This window comes from Lotus japonicus, chromosome 3 (assembly GCF_012489685.1).
Source record: "Lotus japonicus ecotype B-129 chromosome 3, LjGifu_v1.2".
Lineage (NCBI taxonomy): Eukaryota > Viridiplantae > Streptophyta > Magnoliopsida > Fabales > Fabaceae > Lotus > Lotus japonicus.
Genome location: NC_080043.1, coordinates 38735808 through 38746142, shown reverse-complemented (window position 1 = coordinate 38746142; position 10335 = coordinate 38735808). Strand labels below are relative to the sequence as shown.

At 42.5% G+C, this 10335-nt stretch overlaps 1 non-coding gene across 1 annotated transcript; it reads right to left on the bottom strand.

Moving 5' to 3' along the window:
• Nucleotides 1-3460: 3460 nt before the first annotated feature.
• LOC130709603 (small nucleolar RNA R71) lies at nt 3461-3567 on the bottom strand. The gene has a single exon (XR_009010082.1). It is a non-coding gene; the product is annotated as a small nucleolar RNA R71 (small nucleolar RNA).
• Nucleotides 3568-10335: the final 6768 nt, after the last annotated feature.

The following is a 10335-nucleotide window of genomic DNA, read 5'->3' as shown; positions in this document are numbered from 1 at the left end:
GCCAGGTAGTTTTTGTTTTGATCTCTATTTTCTTTGCTGGCAGTCTCTCCCCTTGTTGTTGTTGGTTTGTGGTTCTTAATCTGCGGCTTTTCAAGAATGGAAAGGCTTTGTGGAGTTGTGTCTGAATTTTTAGTTGAGTAGGATTGTTGAGATCTTCATGTGTGGTCTGGCATCATATTTTCAACTGGTTTTAAATTTTTCATGCTTGGTAAAGAATGAATTAAGGATGTTCATACTTTTTCACTAATTTTTTACACATTCCTTATATGAGAAAAATATGAAATTTTCTAATAAATTGCATTCCTTTATATCTTGGTCACCCTCATATTAAATTCCTGCCAACGCCCTTGTATATCAGTGTGGCTAAACATAAAAGAAATTATAGACTAAAATGTATTGAAAATATTTTTTTTTCAAAAAAGAGAAAAATATTATAAATAAAACCATGAGAGAAAGTTTCTCATGGAAATAGAAGAGTTTACAGTCCAAAAAGAACTAGGTTCCAAGAAGGACTAGACTTACAATGAAATATAACAAAAGAAGGGAAGTGAAAAATAATTAATAACAAAATAACAAACCCAAATTCTCATGTTCTTCCCCTTTTCAGCGTGTATTAATAATTATTGTCATTTACCATCGTTTTAAGCTCTAGTTTGATACATTACTATTTGTTCTTGTCATGTGAATATTCGATTGTCTCATCTTTTTGCAAGTTGTAAAAGTACAGTCTTGAACTTCTTTCTTTCTTTCTTTCATAGATTAGATAGCTCAAAATTGTTCTAATCAGTTAAGTGATACAGTTTTGCAGCTTAGTTATAATGAGTTTACTGGGAGTATACCTATTGAACTGGGAAAGTTAAGGAAGCTTAGCTTTCTCGCGCTGAAAAATAATCACTTAAGTGGAGCAATTCCTGCAAGTATTGGTAAATTGGAGACATTAGAACGATTGGATCTGAGCTTTAATAGCCTTTTTGGTCAAATTCCAGGGGCATAGAATTTGAGTTTGTTATTTTGCAACACTACACTCCATGGTATAGCCTCAATGTAGATCCGCCCATGGTTCTGCAGCTACCCCACTGAGGCCTGAGCAACTTCCCCACCAGAGAAAGTGAAAAAAAAATCCTTCAGACTAAAAAGATGATCCTTTAACTTTCTTCATCTTCACCATTCTCCTGGAAGACTGAAAAAATGATGTATAGAAATCAGCAATCAAAATGAAAGGAAAAAAAAATGAAAACATGTTTGAGGCCAGGATCAGAGGCACGGGGATGGAGTCACAGAAGAAGAGAAAGAGAAGAGAAATGTGGAGAGAATTCATTTTATGCAATTTTCATAGTGTTCTTGTCAAGTTGTCATAAAAGGGTGTACACCAATATTCCCAATCGAGATCTAAGCACATTCTCATCTACAGTAGAGTTGTCTGAAACACGCACAAAAAGTTGGAATTGGAATTTAGAGAAAAGTTTTACTTCATATAATTTTATTGAATAGAGGTAAAAAAAAATCACAACAGAGTTCAGCTACCTGGACACTCAGATCAGAAACAGGAACCAACAAAATGAAAATGTCATGTTGAATGATATTGTGGATGACTAAATCATATATCAGAATTCACATCTTGCATCATCTCCTTTTTCTTTTGGCATTGCAAAGTGAGATTCGACAGTTAGACTATTAGGATAGAAAAAAGGGAAACGAGGAACAGTTAGAGAAATTTCTATGATATTTCAATCCACAAAACAGTAAGACTTTAAAACCAACTTTCTATGATACTCAAGATTCATCATTCATGTGTCATTAAAAAGAAAAAGAAGCATGGAATGAAGCATTCTCATTCACAGTATCCTCTTCTAAGTGCATGTAAAAATTCCAAGGAAGCACATGTGCTTGAACTAACTTTTGTCCATATCATACTAACAGTCTAACATAACACATGCCCTTCTTCAATGGCTATGAGGAGTATAACCTATAATAATCAAACGAACTAAAATGAAATAGAAAGGTAGACCATTTAGCACATGAACAGAATTAAATTGAAAAAAAGGAAACATGCTCTGATTTGCTATTCTCTCATAAGTTCCATTAGGCTCAATTTAAATGAATCACTTAATTTGTAAGATCTATTAAATGAAATAGACAATGGATGTTCCCAAGTCAGACCTGGAACGCATTGAATACCCTCAATTGAGAGCTAATTAAAAATCTAAAAGTGAAGGGGGAGAGAGCTTACATTTGCTTCTACTAATGAAGAAGAACCCATCAAGTGACTTGAGTTACCTTAATTGAATGCTGACATGGAAAACAAACAGGCATAAGTAAAAACTAAGCAGAGCAACAATGCCATTTTTTGTAGCATTTATGATCCGGATTGCTTCTTGTTCAGCTGCCAAAGTTTTGTTCTGACCATCTTTGCGTACAAAAAAAACTTCTTGCTTCTTGTAAAGGCACGAACCTTATTATGTAGAACAGATGCTTCTTGATAAAAAACCTAAACATGTTTCATCTGGAATTATCCTTGCATAAATATAATGAAGGAATGAATGAGAGGATTAACATATTGATAGTGTGTCTTGGGGGAGAAAGAAAGCAAGCTCCTCTGAAAAAAAGAGAGGATAGATTCTATTTCAGTGCAAGTAGAAAACAAATACCTCGTATCGAAAATGAATGAGACAACATTTGCTTACTTGAGTTTCTTCTCTATTTTTCCTCTTTCTGTCTCTCTGCTGAAATAGCCACAGTGAAAAAGGAAATTGAGGAGATATTACCAATCACAAATTCAGGGGAATGAGGAGAGATGAACATTACATTTTTGTGGTTGGATGGATGCTTAGGTTTTCTTGGTGACCTCTTACTTTAAGTAGAATTCATGATTTCGAGATAGGGCAATTGCATATATTGGAAGTAATTAAACATGTCCTTAGTCCATGCATATTTTCTCAATCCTTCCAGAAACAGAAATTTAAGGAAAGGAACAACCTTGCAGAGCAATCTTTTAGAAGTATATTACCAAAATAATCATAAATCAAATTTTAAATAGAACAATGAGGATTTCCCCTGGGCATGGACCTCAAAGGATTTCCCCTAATTTTAAACCCTAAAAACCTGTGAGTAAAGACAATAACCAAAGGGAAATGGCTAGGCAATGATCTTGTATGAAAACAATAACAACACAAAAAAAATCTAATGAAAGGAGTTCCTTTTCCTAACTCGGAAATTAAAAAGTCACAAAACGAAGTTAAACTTATAACAGAAGCCTGAACAGGGAATTAGATTTCCCACCCCATGCATTAGATTTGCCACCCCATTTAAAATTAGTGGGAAAATACTAAATTGCCCCTCCGTCTTTAAATCCGGGATATAAGCTTTCGGATTGATCTGAAAGATCAACTTCCGGATTGTATTAGTATAAGAACAAAACATGAAGTTCACCATGAGCTTTGTTCCAAGAGCCCTCTTGAGAAAGATTAAGAATGATATCATGACATTTGCTCAATCCGCTGATGAGAATCTTTATGAAGCTTGGGAGCGTTACAAGTAGCTCTTGAGGAAGTGTCCTCAACACAACCTCACCCAAGCTGAGCAAGTGGCAAAGTTTGAACATAATTCAGACTATTAAAAACAAACGTGAAACAAAAAAATGGCGCGACGATAAACAAAGGAGAACAGAGGCATTCAAAACAACTATTCTCATTAAAGCGAGACAGGAAAAGTTACAAGTGTTGGTACAAAAAACACAATTATTACACGATTGTTCTAAATACTATTAACGGTTTTGTCATGTTCTATGTCTTCATCATTTAGGAAATGCTCGGCGATAAAGCCCGAGGGATCCTCAGGGCCAATCAATCCGGCGCAAGTAACCTTCTTGAACGCCCCCATTGGGCTAAGATCTAGCTGGGGATGGAGGTGTTGAACTTGGGCTTTGGCAAGGAAGAAGCCGCTACCGCTCTCGAAAATGGTAGCTACAACGGCATCCAACCTTAACTTCTTCTCAAGAGCCTCTGCATCGGATCGGGCTTGGGCCCCTGCCGCGGCCAGAGCTTCGTCCTTCATGTCAGACTCCAGCTGCGCCTCCTGTTTGAACTTCTCAAGCGCGGTTTCCAGTTCCAAGATCCTTTTGTCTCGGAACTCCAAGCTGACTGCAGAACGGTTGGATTGTTCTGCTAGCTTCTCGGAGGAGGCGACTTCTTGGGAGGCTAGCTGGGCTAGTAGCACCTCACGCTCTTCAACGAACTAGGAGTTAAGGGCGCGGGGGCGCCTCACCTCTTGCCGCACAGCTTTGGAATCCCTGGCGGCCCACTTATAGCGGTGGTAAGCATGGAGCAGTGTTGCCAGGGCACCCTCGGACACTCTGTCCAAACCCTTCCTATGAACCACTTGATCCAGCCTTTCGACTTGTGCCGGCGAGAAGGAGAGGGTAAGTGGCATCCCGAGTTTCTCGGCAATGGGGGATCGAGGTGGCCTGTGACCTAGAGGCGGCGGCTGCATCAGACTAGTGGAGGGATTTGAGGTTTGTCCGGTGAGCGGCGGGACAACAGCTCCACCTTGGGCGGCGGTAGGCTGAGGCCTTTGAGCAGCTTGAAGTGGCGTGTCCGCCTGAAGGAGCGAGGTGGTGGCAGAGTTGACTCCAGGGGAGGCTTTGTTGATGGGCTCACCCTGTACGTCAGAGGAAGAGACTAGAGTCGTCTTGGGCGGTCCACCGGGCTCACTAGAGGTGGAGGCGGCAACCGGGACGTTCTCCCTGCCAGAAGGAGAAGCGGCGACCGAGTTGATTTTCTTCTTGAGTGGCGGTTGAGAGACATCTTCGCCGGGGCTATGGGGCGCTCGCTTCCTGTCCTCGCCCTCCAAATTGGAAAGGGAAGGTGTCTTGTCGCCCTTCAAGTTGACTGAAGGAGGAAATGGGACATTCTTTTTCTTCACAAAAGCAGCCAGAAGGTCGGCACTGGTAAAGTTTATTTTCGCTGTTCAGATAACAACAAAGAAAAGTTAGTAAAAAGTAGGAAACATGAAATGAACAATGAACAAAGAACAAATCAAGAGAAGGTCAGGCGACCTAAGTATTTGGGAGTTAGCGAATCTCTAGCTCCCTCGATCACACGAGCGCAGTCTAGGACTGGAAGCTTAGTAAGAAGCTGATGACAATCTTGTCTTCCTTGGTCAAAGAACTCTCGGGCGGGTCGGTGATCCTGGACGTTTCTTTTGTCCAGTAAAAGGGGAAGCGGGTGGTGTCGTCCCTTGAAGTAAAGACTTCAGGATACTCGTGGGACACCATGATTTTGAAGTATCTTTGGGTGAGGTCGTCTATGACAGCGGTCCAAAGGGGGTTAAAGCGCCTGCTGTTGGGCCTGGCCTCCAGAGAGACCCAGCTGCGCGGTGGTGATGGTTGGGTGGTCACGTCATAAAAGTAAAAGAAGTGGGAAGGCTCTGGCTCTCGCTGGACTGTATCGCAGAGAATTTCAAAGAATCGCAAGAGGGCCCAACTGTTGGGATGAAGTTGAGAGGGGTCGACGTTGATGTCGCACAGCACAGAGCAAATGAAAGGAGAAAAAGTGAGCCTAATTTCCAAATCGGTAAACATGTACTCATACATGTAGAAAAAATGGAAGTTGCTCGCATCATTATGGGGGCGGCGAAACCAGGGATGCTCGGTAGCTGAGAAACCGCCATAATAGAGAATGTTGTCAAGAGGCGTCTCATGGAAAAATCCACCGGACCTTGAGGAGAGGTCAGAAATTAATTTCCACCTCTCAAAGTAGGATGGTTGGTTGGGGGTTGTTCCAGTCGGGAGGCCCCTCGGAATAGGGGTTGGTAAATATTCGGAGGACTTAATTCGGAAAGCGGCAATTTCTTCTGTGTCAAGGGGAACTCCCCCAAGAGGGGGAAAGTTGACCGGAGGGGTGCATCGCAGAGGAGTGGCGACGTTAACGCCATGGGAGGAGCTTTTGGCCCGGCGTCTTGATGCCATGAGGAAGGGAAGGTGCGAGATCTTGGGAGAAATAAAAGTGACTTTGAGGTTCTAGAAACTCACCGGAAAGTGGAGCAGCGGGGGTACAACCAGAAGGGGGACACGCATCATGGGCGCCGTAGTAGTAGGTTGTTGCAGGGCTTTTGTGTGCAAAAAGGGTCGCTAGGAGTTGAGGTTGCGAAAGCAGTGAAGGGTGAGCGAACAACGTCTTTATAGGAAGGGGAAGACTGTTGAGAGGGGACGCGTGTAAGGTTTCTATGGGTAGTGGCTAATGAACGTGGGAAAATGGTGGATAATCGTGCACCATGATGACAGAAGAAAAGATTACAGTTGAGGGATTTGAGGAAGTGGGAGCGGCATATTAAATGGGAAGTCACAACGGCTGATTGGTTCAAATTCAAATTGGCAGGCTTTATTGTGATTTGAGGGGACATTTTTAGGACATCAGTTAAGATGATGTAGCGGTTGGGATTCTGAATATTTGCTGACCTTTGCATTTCTTCAGCGCATTACACGCGGCCAACACGCGTCAAGTCACCGTGACTCACGGCGGTCACAGGTGCATCTGGGCGAGCGAATCAAATGTTGCCGCCTCGGGCCCACTTGTGGACTTGTGGACTCAGAAGGATCTGTCGAGCAAGTTAAAATTTAGCTTTAGCTTTATTTACCACGCCACGTCGACGACTTATCTAGTTCACTCGCCTTGATATTAGTTAGTTTTTCTTACATTTTCCGTCTTTGTTCTAAAGACACTCTTAGCTCTCATGCTTCAAGCCCGGTGTCTTGTGGACTTGTGGACTGGGCGAGACCCCTGAGGCCCTCGCCCAGGGATGCTTGCCCCAGGGCGATGCACAAAGCTGGGGTTTGGGCCTCCTCCGAGAGGCCCAACCGGCCCACTAAGGACAGTTAGATAGTCAGGCCCAATCCCCAGCCTATAAATGGGGGGCGGTTACCAATTGTAAGGGACGTTTTGCTCATTTCATGAATAACAAACTCTAGATTCAGTTACACTCTATCTCTCTAAGCGGTTACACGCTCTCTCTCTCTCTAGATTCTCTCATTGTAATCCTCACACTCTAGGTAGTATACCTTCTTTCTATGTTCTTGGCTGGAACAATATGCAATGATCTTCGCAGAGGGTTCACAAATACGGGAAAGTCAGTCATGCATGCATCTGCCCATAAATAATCATACATCCAGCCTTGACAAGGAGAGTACCCGGAGGTAGCAACGAATGTTCATAACATAAAAGGTACAGCAAATTAGAGTTTGGTTCGACAATTAAATCCAAAATGTAATGACTCCATACGTTTTCCGCATCGGAGGAACGCATGAAAGCAATGCACCAGAACCTACTGTAACACCCCGATTTCGGTGGCGTCACTTTAGTAACCAAAAATAAAGTTTAAGCGGAAAAACGTGAATATTTTTTTTCGATGATACATATAGACAAGACTGAAATAAATAAAACGCAAATGCGAAAGATAACAAAACTAATATGCATTAATAATTACAGCCCCCGCCGTAAGTACCCAACCTCGTCACGAGTAACCACCAGTGACGGAAAGTAAAAGAGAGTAACGCCCGTAGGCAAAAGGTACAATCCAAAAGAAAGGTCAAGTGTCTGCAACACTGTCCCTCAAAATAAGAATAAGTCAGCCCAAACAGCCTAAAACAAGACCCCCTAGTCCAACCAACTCTCTGTGATTTCCGTAGAGAAATCACACAAAAAGCTATCGGCGGGAAACTACCCTGTCCCCAAAGGAAACAAATGATGTTCAGAGCTAAGACTCTACTCCTACACTAATCCCATCTCGAGGAGCTCACGCCAGCACTAAAACCTACATGCTAGCATGATCGTCGTCCGAATTCGAAATCCAGAACGACCTAGTCTATGTACACCATCCGCCCTCCTCTCGCTACCGCGATGCGCTCCTGTTCCAGCATCTCCCACCTAGTTCCCCCCGAAGGGTGAACCATCATGAACTAGTCCGCCATGGACATCTGACAAAGGGCGTAGTCCGCCAAAGCACACACAGAAGACGCGAGGGTCAACTCCAAAGAATTATGTAAATAATAGCACGGATAGATACAGATAATAGAATAGCCACTTAGGCTTATAGCTAGGGATAACATCCTAGGGTTGCATATTCCATAATGAATATAAAAGACAGTAATAACAAATAGCGTGCATCAGATAAGATTAACAATTATCAATCACACTCAGCAACTAAGTCAGTATGCATGTTGCATGAAATGATATGACGGTTAACCCAGTTAACCAAATGTATTCCGGAAACGGATGGACATCAACGGATCAATCCTAGCACCAGCAACGGTGGGACCATTTCTGCCCGCGTGCCTCTTACTCCAACAACAACGGTAGTCAGATCAGCCGTAACCCGTAGGTCTGCCATTTCGGTCTGCTACAAGAGTCGTCTACAAACGCTCTTACACGGCATTCCGGGTCTTATGACCATTTTGGAAACCGACGACATTTTGGAATTCACCGAGGTCCGGTATCACGCCGTGTATTAACCTCCTATGTATGCATGAATGCAATGCGATTAGCCAAACAACGTCTCCGACCTCACTCGACACGTCGCCACGTGTTCTAGCTAAATTAATATCTCTAAAAGCTTACCCTAAGGTAAAAGTCGATTCTGCGACAAAATACAATTAATCGTAAAATGAGTGCAACCACTCACGATAACTCTTCGAGTCATCAATGCTCTCACGAAGTCTCACGCTTCAGTGGAGTCTCGCACATTCACAAAGTCTCACGCTTCAGTGAAGTTTTATGCTTTCACGGGGTCTCACGCCCCAGTGAATTTACACACTTGCACGAAGTCTCACGCTTCAGTGAAGTTCCATGCTATTCACGAGGTCTCACGCCTCAGTGAAGATCCATGCTTTCCACAAGGTCTCACGCCTCAGTGAAGTATCACGCATTCATAAGGTCTCACGCCTCAGTGAAGCTTCATGCTGTTCACGAGGTCTCACGCCTCAGTGAAGATCCATGCTTTCCACAAGGTCTCACGCCTCAGTGGAGTATCACGCATTCACAAGGTCTCACGCCTCAGTGAAGCTTCTCGGCACATCCCTTGGATGGCTAAACAAACTGCTCAAAGAGCGAAGGAGTATCAACATACTCAGAACTTCTTAACATTCTCAACACTTGGATCCGACGACACTTCTCGCTTTCCAAAACTAAGATTTGCATCCAAAGCTTCCTTTCGAGTTTAATATCATTATTTGAAGATTTAGAGGTTTTTTAATGTCTTATGAGTTTTCTTTACAAAATAATATCCTTTTAGTCTTATCGCAAATCTTATAAGTTCTCGGGATCTCCTAATCCCCAAATGACACCAGAGAATGTCTCGATCCATGAAACACCATAACAAGGTCCGAATCTCATTCGTCCTATCAAACTTTCTCAAAACTCTCAAAATAAAATCGGCATGACCTGCCCGCTATTCTCACTACTCAGAAACACAGATTTCATTGCAAAGGCATAATTAACGCGGCACAATCAACCAACATGTCATATATCAACATATTATGCAATAACCACGTAGCACTTAGCATATAAAGCATGCATCACACATCCTAAATTACCCACATAGCACATAGCATGTAAGACAATCTCAAAAACATAGTAGTAGATGAATCATCTACATTGTCAGCCGAAGCCTCAGAAAACATTTTTCCAATCAAAATACAACCAAGTGCATAAACAGTAAATCAATGTCGAACGCATCGACCCTAAGCATTAACTAGAGATTCAGTGAGAAGCCCTCACCTGTAGGTTCTCCAGAGTGATCTTCGAACTCTTCCTCACAAGCAAAGCGTTGCTCCTCAGGAAATTCCTCAAAAGCACCTTTAAAGTAAAACCACAGAATACTATCAGAATCTATCGGAAACTAAGCTATCAATACTTACTAAGGTTACACGAAGTAGTATATACTCCGAGGTACGATAATCTAGCGCGAAAGGACAAGTTTTCGGAAAAGGAATTTTCCTCCTCCCCCCTTAAAGGGCTCGGCCACTTTTGGTAATTGTGGGGCTCGATTTTTCTTCGATCAAACTTGGTTCCTATGCTATCATTAGCCGTAACTAAGGGTATTCTAAACTCGGAAAAATTATCGGATCAAAAACTGTCGCACGGGTATTTTGGTCATGATTTTTAACTTAGAATTTCAAAACTGAAATCCCAAAAAGAAAATTTGACAGGGACGTCACTAACGACGTTTATGACAACTAATCCTACTAGCACTAAGCTAAGGCGATAGTTTTCAGCCCAAAAGACGAAGCTTTACTCCAAAAATGGGTATTTGAGGCATAAATTGATTCCGGCGGAATTTCGGCGA